Genomic DNA, 23,005 nt, shown 5'->3' with positions numbered 1-23,005 from the left:
AAATTAGTTTTCATGGAAAATATATTTTCAAGAAAAAACACAATTGCAAAATAGTTTTCCTCTATTTGGCTGCATACAAGAAAAGTTCAAGAAAAAACAAAAACAAAAAGGAGTAAAAATGTAAGGATGAATGAGAGAGAAGTAAACAAGGAGGTAAGGAGGAGAGATGAAAATGTGACTTCCCTTGTTTTGTAAAGGAAAATGTTTTCCATCATTAAAGATGAATTTTCCACCCTTGGAAAAATTGTTTTCCACCCCTTCACAAACCAAACAATGGAAAATGAAAAAAAAAGGAAAAATCATTTTCCATGAAAACATTTTACATCAAACCAAACGGGGCCATAGTTGAGCATTTATATCATCTATTATGTTGCTACATATGTCCATGTAAATGAGGGTAAAGGATAACTCAAATGGTTAGAATTTTCCTAATGATTCCAAGAAATTCAAGGAGCGATTCTCATCGTGTCCTTGTGGCTCTCTAAAATAAAATAAATATATATAAAAAAAATTATGTCCCTAAATACTTGTCCTACCTTTTTTTTTTAATCTGTCCCTTTAACTTCGCTTTCTACTATTTTAATGTGTAAGGACAACTACACTTTTAGTCTCACAACCAAAATATTAAACCCACCCGTTTTCTATTTCATATACTCCCTTCAACTAGATATTAAAAAAAGTAATCTCACCTGGCCTGCAAAAAATAAATGACGAACGGAGTAAAGTAATATATAAAAATTTGTTTAAGTAATATGAAAGTGAGGGATAACTCAAGTGGCTAAAGCTTTTCTCCCGATTTCAGGAAATTTTAGAATCGATTCTCATCAATCCCTGCCCTTGTGGCTCTCTAAGCACTAAAAAAAAAATTGTTTAAATAATATAGTTGTAACAAAGGATATTTTATTCTCTCATCAACTTATTAAATTTTGACTAATTAACAAACAATTTCGAGCTAGAATTAGCATGAAAATCTTTCATTATCGCAGGACGTAGTTCACAAGGCTCAAAATTTGGGATCTCTAATTATTTTGGAACCATATCCCTAATATGATATCTTATCTTGAACTATAATATAATGTACTAAAGATATAGTAAAGAAATAAAGATCAACATTTCGAAACTAGTAGAAAGTTTGACGACAGTATCACCTAGTTTAGAGTAATTGTGCTTAAATGACCAATCCCAATTGAAGTAGCTCATCCGTTGCATGTGTCGATGGAAAATATCACAATTGAAGAGGGGTTCGAATTGATGTTTGTTAGCATAAAACAAATATAATGCTGTCTTTAAAAGCAAGGGATGTTGGCGTCTCTATGTAATGTGTCACCTAATGGCGTGCTCATATCAATTGTTTTATTAAATTTCTACGTTGGTTTATATGTTTTGTGCTTTTAAGATGTCATTAACCTTAATGACAAACTACATTTCATTTAGTTAAATGATATATTCCAAATTCCTATTTGGATTTAGCTTCATAAAACTATTTGGCACATAGAAAGTAAAAGAAATCAATGTAGTTCTTCCTTGATCTAGATACATTAGCATAATTATTGGTTCAAATTCATGATCACTTTTTCATTACATTGTATAACTATTAGCGTAAATGGCTTTGGGGACAATTTTAATAGTGTGTAACAATCAATGTTATTCCATTCAGATCCATACAAATACATATTACTTATATAGTATGTAGTGTCTTATTATGTAGCTTTCTTTGCATAATATAAATAATTATTTCATGTTTAACCATATAATTAACTTAAATTGTCTTGAACTTGGTAAGCCAATGGCCTTGTTATAATTAGTTGTTGCTTGTCAAAAGTTAGATGTTCATCTTGGCTTAGTTAGTTGTTCACCTTGGCTTAGGGCCTGTTCTCTTACGTGGAATTCAGTCATTTCAGTTCAGTTCAGTTCAGTTCAGCTCAATTCTGTTCAGTTCAGTTCAACTCCTAATTTCCTTCTCTTATAAAATATTCAGTTCAGTTCAGTTCAGTTCACTTCAATTCAGCTCATTTCAGTTCAGTTCAGTTCAGTTCAGTTCAGCTGAGTTCAGTCAATGAGAACAAGCCCTTAGTTGATTGTAAAGACTGGTTGTTTATCTTTAATTTGTTGTATGTGTTAGCGGTTTTGTTACTATTGAATGTTTATAAAGATATTTGTAAAAGTATGTACGTAGAACTCTAAATTTCTACTCATTTAATTTGCATGGAGATCTAGGACTAGCTTGTTTCCTCCGCAAGTATTTTCACATAAGTACCTGCAAGATATGCTTAATAAATCAAATTTAAAACATAAAACAACATCCATAAAATAAATAAATAGATTGATAAATAAATGAATAAATAAGACCTTTATCTTCCTGCATGAGAATGACTCGTAGAACAATGTTTTGATAATCTAAAATTAAGTCCTCGGTAGTTTAATACGTCCACGGATTGCGATCCGACAAATTAACCATCAACGAATAATTATTTTAGATTCCGGCATTGCAAAAAGCCTCGTCAATAAGCTATAAGCCAAACAACTTTATCACTAATTACTAGAAATCATTATAATATAATTGGCTTTATTAACCTTTTTGGTTTAATATATGTGTCACATAGACCAAAATTAATGGGGATCCAAAAAATGTTACCAACTATTCCTTACTCTTTCCTAAAAAAAAAAATATTCCTTATTCTTGAATGGCTTTATCCCAACATCTTGTGACTATTCTATTGCACATTACTAATAAGAATTATTTACTACTATGTCTCTTTATTATTATATAGTACTAGATGAAAGCCTGATACACGTTTTTTTCGTGCATAAATTTTATTAAAGAATAACTTATAATTAATAACTAAAATATAAATGTGATATTATTCATTGGATATTATAACAAAAAATTTAATTTTAAAAAAAATAATTTAAAACCTAAATCATAAGGAGTAGTTATTCACCCCGACACTTGAAATAACACTATCAAATTTCATTCGTTAATATATATTATTTATATGACCATTGATTTTTGTAAAAACACAATAAATTTATAAATATTTTTTTCAATGGTTATGGATAGACATTTTTTTTTTAATTTTTTTTTAAGATATAACAATTTCATTGTTATTTCTCTATATTTCAATTCTTAATTAAATTGTAATCCTTTACTTAATTTAAGTTTTTGTATATTTATAGATCTCATTTATTGGATATTTGGATAAAATTTCTAATATCATAAGATATTTTTATTTATTTTAACTGTTGTTTCATTTATTTTACGTAACACTTGAATTTAAAATCTCAAACCTTATTCGTTAATTTTGCTTATGTGAAAATTTAAAATTTTAATTCAAAAATAAATTATAATTTCTGTTTTATTGTTCGAAATAGGATTTTTGCTTATGCATTTTTTTTATATATATACTCCTTCATTTTCAAAATGTTATTCTCGATTTGAATCTTTTGTTTATATATTAAAAAATAGATTCCATATTCTAAATTTCTCTCTATATATGCTATTAGTATAAAAAAAAAATTAATGTAAAATTCAAAATATTTTTAATTTTTTTTTGTTTTAAAAATAATTTTAACAGATCACTAATTGTAGTTTTTTAAACCGGCATATAATTTTAAACTATCAAATATCATCTGTTAAATTTTCTTACGTGGTGATTAATTTTTTCAATTCTAAAGTAAAACACAAATCTCTTTTTCATTAGTTGAAATAATGTCTTTTCTTATTTGACACGCCAGATGCTTCTGAAAAATGTCTCCTTCATGCTAGTTAGACCTAAGTTTTTTTTTTTTATTTATTATTATTTGATTCATTTTACTATTTAATACTTTGTAGTTATAAACATAATATAACAAATAATAATTTGATAATTAAACTTCTATTGCATATTCAAAAGTTTAATTTTATTTTTGTAAATAATGCGACCTAATTCGTTGTTGTTAATTATGTGGCAATTGAATTTATTAAATATAAATAAATTTTAAATGTGTTCGTGACATATTAGGATAATAGCTTTTGTGATAAGATATTTTTTTTTAAAAAAAAATAATTCCAATCCTAAATCAAGCATTGTTTTATACGTTTTAAATTGTATATGCGATGCACAGTTATTGGATCGATGTATTCACCAAAGTCATTGAGTAGTTATGTTTCTAACTTTGAAAATATTTTCCTAAAATGTTATGAAAAAGCTAAATTGTCAGCTTGTTGTGGGTCTTACTTGGAGGAATGCAAAGGTTGGTAATGCCTCAATATAGTGATTTGTTCAATAAACTTAGTTTCGGATATGGCTATGCATGACTAAATTACCTTTGAGGTATATCAGTGTGCGCAACAAGACAACGAAATTGATTGAGCCTATACGTGATGATGTTTATGTTTGACAAAATCAGTAGTTGCACGAAAACTCAACACCTTGATGAGGTATGCTTTTATTTCCTTCCTTCAATTACTTGCTTCCATTATTGCACCGAACAAACACACAAGCATATATCATAGCTAAAATTTGCATCAAGCAACGTGAAAGGAGTTGCCCAGGAATCCGTAGTAGCCCAGGCAATTGCCCATGTATCTACAACATCCCAGGCAGGTGCAACAGCCCAGGGAGTTGCATAAGCGGCTAAACAGCCCAAGCAGCAGCCTAGAAAACTGTAGTAGCCCAGGAAGGTAGCCCACACCATTTAGGTGACTTAGTGTCTGTGATTTTTGTTGAATTTGGTGCCTAATTGATTTTGAATTTTGGTGCCTAAGTGTTTGTAAATCTTGTTCATTTTGGTGCCCAAGTGTTTGCGGATTTCGGTGACTAAGTGTTTGTGTTCTTAAACTTTATCTACTTATCACACACACACACACACACACACACACATATATATCATATTTAGCTATATATTCATAAACATTAGGGGTGTAAGTAATTCAGATTAAAACTGAACCGAATCCAAAAACCAAACCGAATTAGTAATTCGGCTTGGATTTTCTTAGAATTTGGATTGGATCGGTTAGGAAAAATTAAAAAATTTGGATTACGGATTGGATTCAGTTTGGGGTTTAAAAAAACCGAAAACCGAATTACAAACCGAATTTCGACCGATTACGTTAAGCCCATTTTTTTTTCAAAGTATCCAATCACTTTCCCCTTTCATATATAAACTTTACAAAAAAAAACCTAATTTTCAATTTTCCTTTCTCAATATCTTACTCTCTCACAAAGAATGTTGTTAATAAGAAATGATTGTAGGAATTTTCTAGGTGAAGTTCGGGTTTTGATTTGAATGTTGCAAATAAAGGGAACAAATTTCGGTTTGGATTGGATTCTAATTTGAAAAACCGATTTAATTCGTTTTGGTTTGGATTGGATTAAATCTTAAATCGGGTTTGGATTCGGATTGAGATTTTCAAAACTGAATTAATTTGGATTTGATTCGGTTTTGGCTATAATCCGAACCGCAAACCGAACTTTCACCCCTAATAAACATACTCGTATATTGTAATACCCCGGAAATTTCCATATTCTAAAAATACTCTTCTTACTTTAAATAAAAATATTTTAAGGAAATAACCAAAATATTACTGCCACCATGATAACGGCTAAGACTATTTTTTTAAAATCACACAGTTGAAGATTAAATTAAAAACCAACTTTCAAAATAAAACTTGAGTTAACAACCTCAAAACAAAATAAAATAAGTAAAATACAAGTTGGAACCATTCCCAACATGACCCTTTCAAAAACCAACTTCAGGTAACACATAATGGTTAGTCCATAAGTAAATAATTCAAAACATAAAACTAGGAAAGCATAACAAGTAACTCTCGGCAATCATTCCCATCAAGCTCTTCATGCTTCAAATACCTGTCACTTCCCCTTTATTCAACCCTCTACTCACCATAAAAATGGATCATAGTAGGGCTAACCAAAGGAAAGCCAAACACAAACACAAAGTACGAATCAATAAAAGTTGAGTACATATGCACCACTGTAGACACCCATTTATGTCTCCCCAAAACCAAACCCAGTGATGAGTAACTTTCACGTCAAATCATAATCGAATGAAGCGAAAGTCTGGAAATTTTAGTGTTGCGGATAGTTTTAATTTCTTTTCTCTTCTCTCTGTTTTTGAAAACTTATTTTAAGAAAACAACCAATCCAGTTTGGTTAATCCATGATATGGGTCCAATAGTAGTGTAGTTGGATGGGGCTTGACAAGAGCTTTCCAGCGATATATTATAAGCCCAATTCAGATGAATAATGAGGAAGTTATGGCCAAATTACTAAACAGGGCCCGGTTTGAGCCTTATATGCGACCCAATGATCTAGAGGAGCGCCTAATATGATTTATCATTCCTAATGCAATTAGGAATGGTTTTAGTCTTCTAGATTCTTCTAGAAGGTTCTTTTCATTCCTAATTCAATTAGCATTGATAAATTGACTTTTGTTAACTTTTCAGAGTTTTAACTAAAATCAAAGAGCATTTTTTGAGGAAAGATGCAATTTTCTCCTCCTGTAAGGCAAAATTTATCTGATTTTAGAAAACGCGTCAAAAACAGGACTAGCTCCTAACGCCAGGCATTGGCGCCAGCTATTGGCGCCTGGCGCTAATGTTGGCGCCTGGCGCCAGCTCTGTTTCAGTTGCGCCAATACTCTGTTTTGTTAATTTTATCTTTTTGGCTGATTTTCTCTATAAATAATGACGTAAAAACTCCGTTTTCATTGACCAACAACCAGTTTTCATTCACCAATTCTCATCAAATATCATCAACTCTCAACAAGAAATTCTTGATTTTCTCTCTCTTTTTCTAAACTACCCTTTTACAAACACAATTCCTCATACATTAGCGTTAGACATATCTAGCATTATTCGAAGTTGCCTTCGCCCTAGACGTGAAAGGTTTAATTTCTGAGGGTTTGGTCCCAAATCTCTCTTTCAATTATTTAATTTAATTGTTGTTTTATTATTTTACATGAAGTTACTAACGTGTGTATTTTGTTATTAGAAAGAGGTACGAGGCATCAAAGTAAGTGCTTTAATGGTTTTAATTGATATTATGATGTATAAATCATGTTTAAATTGTTATTATGATATTCCTAGTATCATGTTTAGGGAAAAGGTTATAATATCAAATATACTTATTATGATTCCTACGATGCTTCCTATGCTCTTCCTAATATTTATGATTGTTAGTATCATGTTAGGGTTAAAGCTTTGATTTTTATTGCTTAGTGACATGCTAGGGTTTGTTATCAATCTTGTTAGTATCACGCCTAAAATCTTGCTATTATTATTATGTTTTAATATTAACATGAACATGATTATGATTATAATTGTTATAATTTATGATGATTATTTAATTTATGATTATTATCATTATTATTTTTATTATCTTGACGATAATTATAATTTTATTTGTCATGATATTTATTATGTTGCTTGATATTTATTTTTGTTGCTTGATCACGCCTTTTATGCATGTTTAAAGGGAATTTGTACTTGTAATCACGCTTAATAAGATAATTAATAATCTTGTTAGGGTTAATTTGATTATAATTTCAAGTGATCACCAATAATAGATTTATTTGTGCATTAAATTCAACTAACATAGATAAACAGGTTTAGGTTAATCCTATTGATTGCATGTTAATCAGAAAGCGCACATGAATACGATCAGAATAAAGTAGAGGCCTATATTAGGGAAGGTTCAATCTCTTTTAGGTTGGATTTGTACCTTCATCCCCGAACCCTTATTTGGTTCTAGACCTTATGGAGTTGACGATCTCTTGGATCATTAAGGGGTGTAACCAGCACCCCGTGAACGGTTTACAAGTTCCTAAAACTTGTTGGCGACTCTTTTGCTCTATCTTCTTTCCTTTTGGACGCCACCGTACTTTAGTGTATGATCACAGTGGGTTCAAGCTAGGGGTTTAACGCTTGAAATATTCCCTACAGTTTTTGGCGACTCCACTAGGGAGGATTTATATTTTAATTTCTGAATTTGTTTCTGCAATGATTAAGAATGAGTGGATGAGACTCGAAACGTTCTAAGTATTTCATGTGCGTAATTTTGATTAACATTATTGTCATATGCATAAAAAAGATTTCATTGGAAAGACCATCCGTAATGAGTTAAAAACATAGGATTTTACACGTAGGAAATTTGAGAAATATCTTTCACAACTAGGACCAAAATAACACCGCGCGAAACTGGAAAATTTTATCGAGCACAGAAAGCTGCTGAGGCATGAGGGAAGTAGCGCTAGAGGCCAGAGCTTGGCGCCAGACCTTTAGCCGTAGCGCCAGACGCCAGCATTGGCGCCAGGCGCTACAGTTAAAAACTGGCGCCAGTCTCTGATTTCTGGCGCCAATTTCCCCCAATATCGAGCCAGAAATATGCATTCTAATTTCGACCGGTTTTTCGTATTGTTTGCTCGATCCTACTTCCTGATTGAATTTTTTCTCACTTTTCTGAAACCCGTATGTGTTCTACATATGGACATAACCCTCTGGGAATTCATGCTCCATCTACCTGATTGAACGCTCTGTGCAACAAAGGGTACATCCGAGAATGTTGAATTCACCAAACCATGGAAGCGAGTTTTTTTCTAAAGCTCGTGGTGTCCCATCCACTCGCGCCAACCCTTCACGGTTAGGCTTCCGCGCGGTGCATCCGGACAATTAACCATGGACCCTCTATTGACTAAACCATATCACGAACTTTAGAGAACTAGAGCCATGGTTAGGTTGCAAACTCATTGCATCATATTGTGCCTACTTGACTAATTGTGCATTATTTGTTGTGCATATATTCTATGTTTCTCTTAACCGTTTGTTTGACTTGTGCCGAGATTAAATAAATTAATGACTTAAAGAACTTTGCCTAATTAATTAATTAATTTGAGTCAATAAAGTCTAATATTTTAATCAGAATTGACCTAACACGACTTTAGGCATACTTTAGTTGATTAATAACACCGAAAACAGTCTCAGATTGAAGCTCCACCATTGGCGCCAAAATTTGAGTTGTAGCGCCACACTGTGGAGTGTGGCGCCTGGCGACAGCTCTGTTGTCTGGCGCCAAGCTGCACAGTGTGACGCCAGTTCTGTCGTTTGGCCGACAGTTCGGATTATTGGTCTAGTCATCACCTAGTGTCTAATTAATCAATTTGCTAATTAATTCGATTAATTTTCGCTGTCAATCATACCTTGTCAAGTTGTTAATTGAGTCTAGTCACATAGTCTAGCCACATGGTCATGACACGAGTCTTAACGTACCATCTACACTCACTGTTCTTAGCACACACTTTGAGTATATGTCACCATGACCATGTCTTAGGTCGGTCTTTTCCGTCATTTGAGTTGGGGGTACATTCTATTCTTAATTCTTCATATCCCTCCATCTAAATCTTCTTTCACATCTATTCCAATCTTTCTTCACTTCCTCCATCCATTGCATGTTGAATAAAGTTTGAGTCAAATAATTAACAATCAATATCCCCAAATTCCTTTTCCACAGTACTTGGTCGAGGAGAGAAGGGCGATTAATCAAGGACAACCTCTTTATTCAGGTCTCGCTTTTCGATAAACCGATTCTTCAAAAGAGGAAGGCTAAAAAGATAATGGCAACTCAAGAAGAAGTCAATGAGCTTAGGAACCAACTGGTTACCGTGACTGAGACGTTGAAGCTACTCACGCTCAAGATCGATGATCCCGTGAAGCAACAATAAATAAACCTCATGCAAGAGATTCTAAGCAAGCTATCTAGTGACTATAAATTTCAGGGCATGAGTTCACAAGAGGTCTCGCTGGACAAGGAACTTCTTCCGCATAAGTTCAACGCCACTGACATCCCAAAATTCAAGGCAACATATAACCCTTACTTCCATCTAAGAGCTTTCGAAACTATAATGAACAATAAGGGTATCGATAAGAAGGTTTTCCCCTCTCTGTTCTCACTATCTCTTGAAACCGTTTGCTAACAATGGTACTTCTCCCTTGACAAGGAGAAAACCTCTACCTGGGAATCGATAGTAAACGCTTTCATTGACAGGTACAAGTGCAAAATTCAAGTTGAGACCGATCATAGACAACTTGAGATGCTAAGACAAAAAGAGAATGAAGGTTTTACTTCTTTCTTTAATAAGTGGAGAGAAACTTCCGCTAAGATGATTGAGGTCCCCACCGAAAAGGAGTCTGTGAGGATGTTTATCAAAAATATCCAAGAGAAGTATTCAAAGCATATAAAATATCAACACAATCTGAATACTTTCAAGGCCGTTTATGACATCGGAATTGAAATCGTAAATGACCTCGCAAAGCAAAAAGCTACTAACAATAGTAACCACGGTGGCTGGAAAGGAAAGAAGAACGACAATACTTCTTCTTCCAAAAACGCCCACTCTAGTAACAATGTTAGTACCTTTGATCTCAGTAAAGTTTTAGCCATGGATAACCAAGGATCTAAGAAGCAACTAAGGAAATACTTCACCCCCATTGGGATGAGCTACGATACTGCCTTTGATCGACTCCATGCCAAAGGACTCATTACTCCCATTGGACCTATTCAAGATCCCGCACCTGAAAAGAGATTGCCTAGTTGGAATCCAGACGAACACTGCAAGTACCATCAAGGTAGGGGTCATACTACTGAGAGCTGTTGGAAGCTAAAGGAGGATATCCAACATTTGATTGATAATAACAAGATTCCCATGCCTCCATTAACAAGAAGAGCGAGTGATGATAAAGGAAACAACACAAGACAAGAGGCGAGTTTCAACGACAAGATTTCGCGACCTCTTTTTTCTATTTCTTTTTTATTTACCCTTTCCCTAATAAGTCTAGAATAGGCACCTTTTTATTCTCCTTAGATTTATTCTGTAGAATCATTATATATTTTCTTTTAATAAAATGAGCATTTATTTCCTTATATATGATCATTTCATTATATTGCATTAATAAAAAAAAAATCCATGTCGAATCCTTATTTGGTTCTAGACCTTATGGAGTTGACGATCTCTTGGATCATTAAGGGGTGTAACCTTCACCTCGTGAACGGTTTACAAGTTCCTAAAACTTGTTGGCGACTCTTTTGCTCTATCTTCTTCCCTTTTGGACGCCACCGTACTTTAGTGTATGATCACAGTGGGGTTTAAGCTAGGGGTTTAAAGCTTGAAGTATTCCCTACAACCACACTAATATGAATAACCTATCAATAAGAATAAAAATAAAACATGCTTGCCATACAATCATAGTCAACTTACCTTTGACTCTTAAATAGCAATATTAATAATTTAATTAATAGTTTTGGATTACGCATTGAACGAGTTTCCTTCCTTTAAAATATAGCCCATTAAAATAGAGCTTCCAATCAGGGAGCTACCCCAATTGGCACCTACTATGTCACACCATGGTGACTGTAGACACCCATTTGTGTCTCCCCAAAACCAAACCCAGTGATGAGTACCTTTCACGTCGAATCATAGTCGAATGAAACGAAAGTGTGGAAAGGTCTACTGTTGCGGAAAGTTTTTATTTCTTTTCTCTTCTCTCTGTTTTTGAAAACTTTATTTTAAGAAAACATCCAATCCAGTTTGGTTGATCCATGATATGGGTCCAATAGTGATGTAGTTGGATGGGGCTTGCAAAGACCTTTCCAACGATATATTATAAGCCTAATTCCGATGAATATTGAGGAAGTTATGGCCAATTTACCAAACTGGGCCCGGTTTGAGCTTTATGTACGGCCCAATGATCTTGGGGAGGGCCTAATATGATTTATCATTCCTAATACAATTAGGAATGGTTTTAGTCTTCTAGATTCTTCTAGAAGGTTCTTTTCATTCCTAATTCAATTAGCATTGATAAGTTGACTTTGTTCACTTTTCAGAGTTTTAATCAAAACCAAATAGCATTTTCGAAGAAATTATATTATTTTATCCTCCAGTACGGTAAACTTATCGGATTTTCGAAAACGCGTTAAAATCAAGACTGGCGTCTGACCCCAGGCCTTGGCGCCTGGAACCAGGCTTGGCGCCAGACGCTAGCCATTGGCGCCTGGCGCTTGCCGTTGGTGCCTGGCGCCAGCTAGCCAGGGTTGGTGCCTGGCGCCAGCTAGCCAGGGTTGGCGCCAGTTCTGTTTCCTGAGCGTCAGACTCTGTTTTGTTAAATTATCCTTTTTGGCTTATTTTCTCTATAAATATCGTATCAAAAATTCCGTTTTGATTCATCATCTACATCTATCATTCACCAATTCTCTTCATTCACAAGTTTTAATTAGCATTCTTTAAAACATTCATCTTTCTTTCTAACTTTGCTTTTTCATACAAAATTCCGCATTCACAAGATCCAGAAACACCTAGCCATATTCGAAGTTGCCTTCGCCCTAGACGTGAAAGGTTTTAATTTATGAGGGTTTGGTCCCAAATCTCTCTTTCAATTATTTAATTTAATTGTTTTGATTATTATTTTCCTTGAAGTTACTAACGTGTGTATTTTGTTATTAGAAAGAGGTACGAGACATCAAAGTAAGTACTTTAATTGATTTAATTGATATTATGATGTAGAAATCATGTTTATATTGTTATTATGATATTCCTAGTATCATGTCTAGGGTAATTTTAATATTAAATATGATTCCTGTGATGCTTCCTATGTTCTTCCTAATATTTATGATTGTTAGTATCATGTTAGGGTTAAAGATTTGATTTTTAATGCTTAGTGACATGCTAGGGTTTGTTATTAATCTTGTTAGTATCATGCCTAGGATCTTGCTATTATTATGCTTTAATATTAACATGAACATGATTATGATTATAATTGTTATAATGATTATGAGTATTATTATTATTATCTTGATGATGATTATAATTTTATTGTTGTTGCTTGATTATATTTATTCTTTATTGCTTGATCACGCCTTTATGCATGTTTAAAGGGAATTTGGTACTTGTAATCACGCTTAATAAGATAATTAATAATCTTGTTTAGGTTTAATGTGATTATAATTCAAGTGATCGCCAATAATAGATTTATTTGTGCATTAATATTAAACCAACATAGATAAACAGGTTTAGGGTTAATCCTATGGATTGCATGTTAAAGCGCACATGAATACAATCAGAATAAAGTAGAGGCGTATTATTAGGGCAGGTTCAATTTCTTTTAGGTTGGATTTGTACCTTCATCCCCGAACCCTTATTTGTTTCTAGACCTTATGGAGTTGATGATCTCTTGGATCGTTAAGGGGTGTAACCTTCATCCTATGAACGGTTTACAAGTTCCTTAAAACTTTCTGGAGACTCTTTTGCTCTATCTTCTTCCCTTTTGGACGCCACTGTACTTTAGTGTATGATCATAGTGGGGTTCAAGCTAGTGGGATTTTAAAAGCTTGAAATTATTCCCTATAGTGATGGAATTCCAACACATAAATAATAATAAAAGAAAGTACAGTGTCCTGTACCTCTGTATAAGTTATGCTCAAATATAAAGTCACATAACTCCCCTCATATGTTCATACTCAAGGTATATACGTTCCAAGAGTTTTGGTGTGCATCCTCTTACACTTTACGTGATTTACCAATTTAACATGTGAAGACTCCAACCAATTAATCAAGAATAATCACAACAATAATCAACACATTTTTCCAATTAATTCTTGAATTACTTAGTGAGCACATACTATTTAGTTTAATTAATGTTCCTTGCCTAGTTTTATGCACAAAATTGCACGATTACAACCATGGTGCATAGAATGCACTAATAAACTTCCTTGACTCGATCTTAACTTACTTGAGTGAGAAAATAAATAAACTAACTTCTTGACTCAACACCAATAATAAATGAGTGAGAATAAAATTCATGAATCATGCTCAATAATTATAGTTATAGCTCTTTTAAACATGCATAAGCCTTGATTATTAATTTCATGCTTCCTTGATACTCAAAAATAAAACATACTTCCATGATTCACATATATTCAACTTGTATCATGCTTCAAATATCATACTCACATGCTTGCATAATAATTCCTGTTCAAACAACATTAATTCTAAGCATATAATAAGCCAATCATGCTACTAATTCAACACATCAATCTCAATTCACAATCCTAGCACTACGCATACACAAATATTCTTGTGCACATACGTATCTTGAATAATGCCTAAACTTGGCCACTCTTGCTAGAAATCACCTAGCCTGAAACTTCTACAATTAAAAATACATAACCATAATTAATCCACTATTCTCACAAATTTATAGCATACTTATATAGTATAAAACATCACTAGGAAATCATATTTAAATCATTAAAACCTTTTTCCCTTTTATTGGTAATCAAACCCTAACTCAACAGTTGAAAAGTAGTGTGTGTAAATAAATTTCAGCATTAAATTGAAGGCTTTGAACTCATCAAAAACATGATTAGGCCAAGAATTAATCAATAACAACAACCTAACTTCAATCACTAACCAATTATACAAAATCCCTAATTTTTAGGGTTTATAATTTGAGGTTTTAGATTAAATAAAAATCTGAAATTTATAACAATAAATTAACAACATCAAAATCCCAAAATCAATACCAAAACATAATAAAAATCATGCCTTTAATTAGAATAATAAATTAATAGAATAAATTTTTTTAGGATTAAAGAAGTTTTCACTACAAGAAAAAGGAGAATTAGCAACTGATATTTGCGACTACCGTAATAAACTGTCGCAAAAAATATGTTTGCGACTGAAAAAGACTGGTAGTCGCAAATTTTACGACAGATTTTGCAGTGGTTGCTATGCGGTCGCTAACTTGCGACTAATATATGCAAATACCTTAATAGTCAGTCGCAAAAAAACATTATTGCGACAGAAAAAGACTGTTAGTCGCAAATTTTGCAACTGATTTTTTGTTGTAGTTGCTATTTAGTCGCTAATTTGCAACTTATATATGCGACTAACTTAATAGTCAATTGTAAAAAAAAATTATTGTTGCAACTAAAAAAGTTTGGTAGTCGCAAATTTTGCAACTGATATTGCAATAGTTGATGTGCGGTCGCTAATTTGTGACTGATATTAGTAACTACCCTAATATTCAACCGCAAAATCAATAATTAGGACTGGAAGAGAGCGGAATATTCAGTTGTTTAGTATTACTTTGATGTTCATCTTTTTCAAAAAGTAATTGTTATTTAAGCTTATTCTATATTCTATTGACAAGTTTGGTGTTTTAAAAGAGTTAATTTGATTAATTTCTTAAATACGATGAAGTTAAGGTTTTGTATCCAACTGTAAAAGTGTTATTAGTCCAGTAGAGTCATTTACTTCTCATTTGTTTGTGATAGAGGTGATCATAGGTCAGGTTAAGACAAAGGCTAAAAAAATATTAACTTGTAAGGTTAGGTAAGGCCAAGGTTTGGCTACAAATTAATGCTTGCCCAAACTCGTAAATTTTGAAAATATTAAAAATCCATAATTTTATTTAAATGCTAAAATTACCGGGTCATTTATCACCGCTACGGAGTCATTTTGTTGACTTACTTCGACATGATTTCCCTTGAGCACCCTCATACACTGATTTACTTTATCCACTTGTGTTGGTTTAGGGTAAGGTAAGTTCACCGAGTGGATTGCCCTTCCAATTTAAAGTTTTACCTAGAAGCCCTAACGCCTTGGTTGACTATGACAATCACGACTATGGTAGACTCTACTTGCACCATTAAAATAACTAGAATAAGAAATAGAAATATATCAAAACGGTTTAGCTTAATTTTAGTTCAGTTCAGTTCAGCTTAGCTCAACTTCATTTCCTAATTTACTTTTCTCATAAACAATTGAGTTTAGCTTAGTTCAGACCTTAAGATTCTGTCACCAAAAAAAAAAAAAGTATCACCCTAAGAGATCGAATCAAAGTATCAAGTAATCAAACATTCAAACCCATGCTACTTTTCATATTTTACCTCTTTTAATAATTTTCTGAAAAAAAACGTCAGTTGTTCTACTAATGGAGTTTGCAACGCTCATTGCTTCACCACTCCACCGCCAGTTTGCCATTCCTCTGTACGGCCTTGTCGTTGAAACACCGCCCCTCTGCACGGCCACACCGAAGCATCGCTGCGCCACGACTGTACTATCAAGGTAGGCTTTTGAATTTGCCTTCTCCTAATGTAATTTGATTTGAATTTGTCAATCTAATTGATGTATATATTCATTTAAATTATTCAATAATCATAGTATGTATCGAATTACTGTAATTTGATGCGAATTTTAGATAGATTAAAAGAAACTTCAAAGCACTAAATTTAGGGAAATAATTCAATCGTATTTTAGCGCAATTAATTCAATCTAATTGTAGTAATTTCAATCAAATTACACTAAAATTATTCGAGTTACATTTATTTGATTGTCATTTTCGCCAAATTAATCTTACCTAGGTCAAATTCAAAACCCTAATAAGAATAAGAAAGAGGGGAAAGCCAAGACAATGCTTACCCTTGTTAGTGTCATCTCTCTGCTTAGCTTGGCTGGGTTTGAGCCTAAGCTTCCAAAAAAGGGCACCCTGATGTGATCATTGGGTCTGAGCCAAGACGATGGTCAAGGCAGAGCACTCAGTTCATGATGACCCCCTTGTAAAATGGCAGTGATGGAAGATGGCGAAATTCGTTGCATTGTGGAGAGAGTTGAAATTCCATTTGATTCTATTGTTGATAATCCTGGTCACCTGGTGTGCATTATGGATGCGGTTTAAAACTGCCTATGTTGTCAACTCTTTTGTATATCTTGCCATCATGACAAGTAAAGTGGATTTCTTTTCCTTCTAATTTTGAAATGACGTTGTGTATTTCTCCGTAATTATTTAGTTGGCTTTCTTATTGGCTGATCTCCATATTGTGGAGAAAAGTGGAGGCAAAATCAGATATAGTAAGGCTCATCTTCTATAATATCTATACACTGCTACACATTAGGCCCTCCTATACATGATTGTTGTGTGAATTATTTTGACTCGAATTATTATGTTGGCAAGTATGTTAACGAATAGGATAACGTTTCCAATCTACAAAAAAGTTATTATAATTCTGCTACTGCTTTGTTAATTGAGCTATTCTATTGTGAACTAAATGATGTTCTCCCTCTCTTTAGTTTCTATCTATTTCAGTGTGAGTGTGTGTACTTGATTATTTGTTCCTAGGTTATGTTTGCTGCAATGTTATATTAAGCAATGGAATATTGGGTGTTATATCTTACAAGTGGGTAAAGGTTTGTCTTAGGACTCTAATTTGCAGAAGTTAGCTATTTAGCCTTGTATTAAAGCTGTGAGCCTGTGATGTTCATAATTTTATTATATAACTTTCTCTTTATTGAAATCATCTATTGTCTATGCTTTGAAATTGATATGAGTTTGATGTTTGAACACTTTTTTGCTGCGGGGTAATGGAATACTATTGTATCCTTAGAAACTAAATTTGATAGTTGTTTTTGTGTACCTAATTCCATGTATTGCTCAATTCTCTTGTAGCTTTATTAGATTATCTGCTAGTGACCAAAGCTCAAAATACTGATGCGTGAGCTTAATATTTCCTCAGATATACTTTCAGGAATATAAAAGATGTGATAGAGTCATCACACCAACTATGAGGGTAAGTTTGCTGCTGAATTACTTTTGAGGCGGTATCTTTATTGACGTTGTCAGACAAGAGCTAGTTGTTACCATATTTATTTTCTTTGTAATTTGTGTTGCTTCGCTGCTATTGCTATGTATTTCAGTGAAGCAAGGGCTAGCTTATCGGTCACCAGTGGACCGAACCCTGACAATTTTCCTAACTACATAATTTTTAATTCATAAAATTGATTATGGCACCGTTGATTTTATTCGATTGAGTTGGATCATAAAGATTTTTTCTCTAACCTTTGTTTCCTTCACCCCATTTTCCCAATCAGTAAAAATTAATGCAGCCATGTAGCATGCTAACTATTAATAGCTTCATGTGAATATCATAAACTATCCCTTAGTTTTTTGAAATTACATGTTAATTTTACTGTTTAGCTAGCAAAAAATTTTGCTTTGTAAAGATCTATGATATGATGGATACTTTCTTTTGGCAAGTAGCTTCAAGATAACTTACTGTGTAAAATGGTGTGGCATGTTGGTTTATTGCTAAAATTAAAAGCATTGCAATTTAGTTTGTGTGGAAATTATATCATGGTGTTTTTCTAGAGTAGGATTAAGTCTAAAATGTTATCTTTTTGGCATGACAGGGGTGCAGATTTGGTATGCGCTCTTCCTTAGCTGAGTAAATAAAGCAAATTTTAAACAAGATATAAGAGATTACTCCTGCTGCTACTACCATACTTGTTGCTGCTGTTACCACGCTATTGCTAGTTTGCTACTACTGCTGCACTGCCATTAAAGCATCGCTGCCATTTCCATGTGCTACACTAAGTTACAAGAGAATAGTTTATATTATGATAAACATTTTCTAGTCTGTTTTTTGTAATGTAAAGACATATTGTATTAGATTTTGAACTTTTATCTATGTATAATTGAGATAATATTAATTAATCATAAATAAAGAAATTTTTTAAAAAAAAAAAATATTTGACCACTTTTTGTTCCGGTGCTCACTAAAAACTGGAGCAAATAACCACTTTTTGTGACTATTCGTCGTAATAGTAATCTTAAAGGATTGATCTCTGTAGTCGCTAATCCGTCGTAAATATTTTATGGTGGACAATGATTTTGTTGCAAAAATTTGAAAGTTAGTCCCTAAATGGCAGTTGCGAATTCGTTGCTAAATTTGCGACTGTTTAAACTGTAGCCGTAAAATTTTGGTCTTATAGTCGTTAATTTGTCGCAAAAGTAATCTTAAAGCATTGGTCTCTGTAGTCGCTAATCCGTCACAAATATTTTACAACAAACAATGATTTAGCTGCTAAAATTTGAAAGTTAGTCGCTAAATAAAAGTTGTAAAGTCGTTGCAAATTCATCGTTAAATTTGAGACTATTCAAAAATTAGTCACAAAAATGGATTTGCGATGAGGCCTTTGGCAACTAACCAATGTAGTTGCAAATTCGTCGCAAATCCAATGTAGTTGCAAATCCGTCGCTAATTCCCCTTTTTCTTGTAGTGTTTTTTTAAACACACAACAAACCGAAAAAGAGATGAGAGAAAGGAGGAGGCGCCGACTGGTTAGGCTACCGACGCTGCTGCTGCCGCCAGTGGGCTGCCGGTGGTGGTGGCCATGCGTGAGGAGGAAGAAAGAGAGAGGAGATACTGGCGTGGAAGAGGAAAATAAAAACGAAAAAAGAGAAGGAAAAATAAGGGAAAACGAGAGAGAGAAAAAAAAGAGAGAGAAATCTGACAAATAAGAACTTGAGTGGAAAAACCTTGAAGTTTTAAAGTATTTATGCTTTCCTTTTAAGAAATAAACTCATATTTACAGCTTTGCCATTATTAATTCCTACTCCCTCTCAAATTCTCCCTTTGGGGCAACTTATTGGGCCCTTAAATTCCCAATAAGTTGATCCACCCTTTTAAATAGGATTGACCCAATCAAACATACTTTTGTTGCCTCAATTCATGGTCCATTTTATTTACACACACTTATAATTTATTTAAATAAATAAATTCTTTTTAAAATGAAATAATCATTTTAATAAATAAAATAAATAAATAATTTATTTATATGCATAAAAATATAATAAAAATACAGAGTATTACATATATGATGTAAATCAAGTGTTTGTTCCTTCATTTGTATGTTAGATAAAACAACGGGAATGTTGAAGCCGATTTCACCCAAATACCCAATTTATTGTTCTAACTTGTTCTTAAACTTGTCATATTTTCTCATTTATGTAAATAAAGTCTTCTAATCAAAAAGTAATGACAGTGATGTCACTATTACTCCATTTAGTTCACTAAAGAACACATAAAGGGGGAGAGAGAAGCCATTTTAGGTTTGTTTTGGTGCTTTTTTGTTCTAGATTGTCCTAAAGATTGTCAATTAAGGACTTTTAAGTCATAATACAAGGTCTCTAGAACACAAATATTATGTTGTTAGACATGATAAAGGTGTTCATTCATCCATTTAACTATTTGATACAAAAACGGGAAAGGAACAAGACATTGTTGGCCTTTATGGCTCTCTCTTGTTCTAAAACTTATCTACTTAACATATCTATGTCATGTTTAGCTATAAATTCACAAATATACTAGTATATGATCTAACCAAGTGTTTGTTCCTTCATTTGTACACTAGATAAATAAAAATAAAAAATAAAAAAAAAAAGGAGAAAGGTTGAAGCCAATTTCGCCCAAAAAAACCTATTTATTGTTTTTACTTGTACTTTAACTTGTCCTACTTGGTCATTTATGTGAAATAAAGGTCTTACTTTAGCTTTCTACATTTTTCAATAACATACAAGTTTCTAAAAGAAACAAACTAAGCCTGTGACATGAATTATTTAACATTTTTTTTGAAATTTTCAGTAATTTGAATATAATATTTGTTTTTTTTTCTAAGGTTTGCAAGATTCAAAGGGAAGGCCCGTTAATAAGCAAAAAAATTAATGAATTTGGCAACATGTGGGCTTTTTCATGTTATTTGATGGCTTGTAGAATTGTCGGAGTGGGTGCCCCCGTACCAAATTAGTGAGCTTATTTGTGAAGTTTAGTTATGAACTTTAATTATTAATTATAAGCTAAGTTTTTTATATATTAACATAAATTATTAGTAGTATTTGTGATTGTTATCTTTATATATTTGGCGTAATTATTACACATTAATATATTATTATTTGATGTTAATAAATATATTAATAGTTGTAGACACCCATTTGTGTCTCCCCAAAACCAAACCCAGTGATGAGTAGCTTTCACGTCGAATCATAATTGAATGAAGTGAAAGTGTGGAAAGTTTAGTGTTGCGGATAGTTTTAATTTCTTTTCTCTTCTCTCTGTTTTTGAAAACTTATTTTTAAGAAAACAGCCAATCCAGTTTGGTTGGTCCATGATATAAGTCTAATAGTAGTGTAGTTGGATGGGGCTTGACAAGAGCTTTCCAACGATATATTATAAGACCAATTCCGATGAATATTAAGAAGTTATGGCCAATTTACTGAATTGGGCCCGGTTTGAGCCTTATACGCGACCCAATGATCTAGAGGAGGGCCTAATATAGATTTATCATTAGGAATGGTTTTAGTCTTATAGATTCTTCTAGAAGGTTCTTTTCATTCCTAATTCAATTAGCATTGATAAATTGATTTTTGTTGACTTTTCAGAAGTTTTAATTAAAATCAAAGAGTATTTTTGAGGAAAAATACGATTTTATCCTCCTGTACGACATTTTTATCTGATTTTAAGAAACGCGTGAATTTCCAGATCAGCGCCAAACGCCAACTGTAGCGCCTGGCGCTACGCTTGGCGCCTGGCGCTAATGTTGGCGTTTGGCGCCAATAGCCAGTGTTGGCGCTGGTTCGATTTTATCTGCGCCAGAACTCTGTTTTGATATTTTATCTTTTTGGCTGATTTTCTCTATAAATAACGTCGTATAAACTCCGTTTTCATTCACCAGTATAAACGTCCCAATCCTCTCTTTCAATTATTTAATTTAATTGTTTTGATTATTATTTTCCTTGAAGTTACTAACGTGTGTATTTTGTTATTAGAAAGAGGTACGAGGCATCCAAGTAAGTAATTTAATGGTTTTTATTGATGTTATGATATAGAGTTCATGTTTAGGTTGCTATTACGATATTCCTAGTATCATGTCTAGGGTAACTTTAATACTAAATATGATCGTTATGATGCCTTATATTTTCTTCCTAATATTTATGGTTGTTAGTATCATGTTAGGGTCAAAGCTTTGATTTTTATTGCTTAGTGACATGCTAGGGTTTGTTATTAATTTTGTTAGTATCATGCCTAGGATCTTGCTATTATTATGCTTTAACATTATTATTATTAATATAATTGTTATTATGATGATTATTATTATGTTGCTTGATATTATATATATTATTTATTGCTTGATCACGCCTTTTATGCATGTTAAAAGGGAATTGGTACTTGTAATCACACTTAATAAGATAATTAATAATCTTGTTTAGGGTTAATATGATTATAATTTCAAGAGATCGCCAATAATAGTTTGTTTGTGCATTATATTCAACCAACATAGTTAAACAGGTTTAAGGTTAATCCTATTGATTGTATGTTAATCAGATAGCGCACATGAATACGATCTAAATAAAGTAGAGGCCTATTATTAGGGCAGGTTCAATCTCTTTTAGGTTGGATTTGTACCTTCATCCCCGAACCCTATTTGGTTCAAGACCTTATGGAGTTAACGATCTCTTGGATCGTTAAGGGGTGTAACTTTCACCTCGAGAACGGTTTACAAGTTCCTAAAAAACTTGTTGGCGACTCTTTTGCTCTATCTTCCTTCCCTTTAGCTCTAAAAACTTGTTGGCGACTCTTTTGCTCTATCTTCCTTCCCACACTTATAAAAATGAGATAAATACTAAAGCAAAAGAAAGAGCTAAAAAAGAGTAGAAAACCTCAAGTATAAAAATAAAGATTCAAAAGCAAGGTTGCACACCTTGGGGGCTTATCTAGGATCTTGAGCCTTTATCCCTTTCTTCTATAACCTTTAGCCTAACAACGCTACAACCATTATAAAGACCTTTTTGAGGTATACATAATTGTGCGAGGTTCGGCTAGAGCTACGTTCGGCTTGATTCCTATTGGATACGTAGGAAACCTCACATCGAGGTGCGGCCGTAATAAACATGCATTCATATTCACACACCATGATCATATCAAGGGATCTCCTATGCTCATCCCTATTCACTTAGAGAGCTAGACTTGGGGGCTTGATCCCTACATCATTAGCTTACCTAGCCTAAAGACTCACCATCATTTGACTCTTCTTGAAATAATCTTTTTCCACACACTTATCTCTTGCAGCCTAGATTTAGTGTCACTTTCACACACTGCACAAATACATGACCAAATATACTTCC

At 33.0% G+C, this 23,005-nt stretch overlaps 1 long non-coding RNA gene across 1 annotated transcript; it reads left to right on the top strand.

Annotated features, from left to right (window-relative positions):
* Positions 1–15,696: 15,696 nt before the first annotated feature.
* LOC110713436 lies at positions 15,697–18,541 on the top strand. The gene is made up of 3 exons (XR_002509919.1): positions 15,697–16,116; positions 17,562–17,615; positions 18,235–18,541. It is a non-coding gene; the product is annotated as an uncharacterized LOC110713436 (long non-coding RNA).
* Positions 18,542–23,005: the final 4,464 nt, after the last annotated feature.

Source organism: Chenopodium quinoa, unplaced genomic scaffold, assembly GCF_001683475.1.
Source record: "Chenopodium quinoa cultivar QQ74 unplaced genomic scaffold, ASM168347v1, whole genome shotgun sequence".
Classification (NCBI taxonomy): Eukaryota; Viridiplantae; Streptophyta; class Magnoliopsida; order Caryophyllales; family Amaranthaceae; genus Chenopodium; species Chenopodium quinoa.
The sequence above is the reverse complement of the archived record's forward strand: the minus strand, read 5'-3'. Positions and strand labels throughout refer to the sequence as shown.